The sequence below is a fragment of the Haplochromis burtoni genome, unplaced genomic scaffold, assembly GCF_018398535.1.
Source record: "Haplochromis burtoni strain Fernald_Lab_line unplaced genomic scaffold, NCSU_Asbu1 Contig_95, whole genome shotgun sequence".
NCBI lineage: Eukaryota > Metazoa > Chordata > Actinopteri > Cichliformes > Cichlidae > Haplochromis > Haplochromis burtoni.
The window spans coordinates 1,688,370-1,691,053 of NW_024582456.1; positions in this window are offsets into that span (position 1 = coordinate 1,688,370).

Genomic DNA, 2,684 nt, shown 5'->3' on the forward strand with positions numbered 1-2,684 from the left:
AAAGTTCACAGTTTTAAAAAGTTAGATTTACCTTATAAGGCTAATGGGTTAAATCTTGTTTTAGTTTAGTAATTCGACTAACACATGGCTAATGGGTGGTAGTGCTAATACTTGGCATTGAAAACATTTTGTCAGAGATTTTGGTCTATATTGACATGACACAGTTGCAGCAGACTTGACTTGCGAATCTCCCGCTCACCATCTCAAAGGCTCTCTATTGGACTGAGATATGGTGACTGTGGAGGCCACGTGAGCACAAAGAACTCACCGTCACGTTCGAGAAACCAGTTTGAGATTATTTGACCTTTGTGGCAAAGTGCGTTATGGCATCAGCCATCAGAAGATGGGTACACTGTCCTCATAAGGGGATGGTTATGGTCAGCAACAATACTCAGATAGGGCTGTGGTGTTTAAATGATGGTCATTTGGTACTAAGGGGCCCAAGGTGTGCCAAGAAAACACCCCACTACACCACAACCACCAGCCTAAACCACTGATACATGGCAGGATGGATCCATGATTTCATATCATTTAGGGTAAATTCTGACCCTAACATCCCCATCTTGCAGTAGAAATCAAGATTTATTCTAGCAGCCAATATTTTTTTGAATCTTCTATAGTACAATTCTGGTGAACCTGTGTGAAATGTAGCCGTAGCTGCCCGTTCTTACCAGACACCGTGTGGTCTTCTTCTGCTGTAGCCCACATGTTGTGTATTCAGAGATGCTCTTCTTCATACCTTGGCTGTATGTAGTGGTTATTTAAGCTACTGTTACCTTCCTATCACCTTGGAGCAGTCTGGCTATTCTCCTCTGACTTCATCAAAGCATTTTCTCCCAGAGTTGGGATATTTTCTCTTTTTCGGACCATCCTTTGTAAACCATAGAGATTGAGAGGTTGTGCAGGAAAAATTGGCTAAGGTGATGTAAGAGTCGCTTACATCACCTTTCTTCCTCATTCAAATGCTTTGTTTGAATTTTACCAGGTTGTCTTGACCTACATGCCTAAATGCATTGAGTTGCTGTCATGTGATTGGCTAAACATTTGTGTTAATCAGTGACCGAGCAGGTATACCTAATGAGGAGGGCAGTTAGTGTAAATGAGTACTTAATCTGTTTTTGGAAGGACAGGATGTTTGCAGCAAAAAGTCTTCAAAATAAGCAGCTGGTGTAACTGGAGGCATTTCATCAGGCTGTCCAGAATTGTGCAACAGTGTTGCTGGAGTTTTAACATGCCAGTTCCAGCTGGGCAGTGCTTAGATGGTTTAAATTCCGGTATTCCCAAATCAGTTTGTATTCCCCCCCCAAATCAGTCCGCGAAGGCAAACACAGGATATAGCAAACCCCTTCTTCACTCATCTCAGAAGCCATTTAATTAGATGTTAGCTGTTATGACTGAAGAATGTGACACTAGCGGTAAACATCTTCCCGTGTGTCATTAGAGCAAAATATGGACACGCTCTAATGGCGATCGTAAATCACAGTCATCCGCTGAAGAGTTTAACTGTTGCTTTACCAGAGTATGGATGATTTACCAAAACTCTTCCTGTGCCATCTGTTAGAACGCGATAATGCCCTTCACCTAATGGCACCCTTGCTCCTTACTCAGCACCATTAGAAGGTTATAATGACAATCCTTGCACGTTCTTTATATTCTTAAATGCAGCTCTTCAGGATCACCTCAGCCACAGCACATGGATACAAGGACAGTTTTCCAGGAGTGAATGAAATTTGTCAGAAAAACAATGAGGTGTTTGAATCCTTGAAGTGGGCACAAAGATACTACCTCGTCACCAGTAAGATGAGGTGGTATCCTTGAAAGCCATCATAAATGGCAGCATTTCAGTTCAACTGTTAATAAGCATCTGAATAAAACTAATATAGATTTTTAATCCATTACCAAATAAACTGCTCTACATTTTTGCAGTAGCACAGTATTGCCATGGAGGCTAACGGCAGTGACCCGAACTGTAAGAGCAGGCTTTTAAAAAGGCTCGAATGAGCCGTGCCGTGCTGCCGATTTTAGCCTGTTGCATGGAGACTGCAATCCAGGTGATGCATCAGCCAGTGGCAGGAAGCCAGAGGCAGACACGGGCACCAAGGTTGGTGTGGCTGATGGATGGAAGACCAGCAACAGCACTTGCCAAGCCATTCACACCGCCATAAATAACATGTTTACTGCTGGCTGTGGGCTCTCTGCACTTTCCAACATTTCTTCTGATGTCAGCAGCGCATTATCATATCTAATCAGACCTTAGCAACCCGTGTTAACTGGGTGGGAGATTGAAGTGGCCATCGTTCCATCTCTGTAAACATAATTTACATCACCAGCATAAAAATGTTGATATTTATAGAGCACTTTATGGAGTAGAGTTCAACCGCTGAAAGCACCGCTAGTTTGTTTATCAACAGCATTTTTATTTAATGTAATTCTTTTTTACGATGACATACGTGTTCTGCAACCCTTTTGTCAGAAGTTATATGGCAGCAAATGTAACCCCTGTTAAAACATTTACAGTAGGAAACAAGTTCATCACATGAGAAGGTACGCACGGTGGAAGTCCATGACTGAAGCAAATGTTCTGATATTAACAAGCATGGCATACAACCAGAAATATTTACAGTTGTGACCATCCTTGAAGTTAAATGAAAAGACCATTCTCTCTCTCTCTCTCTCTCTCTCTC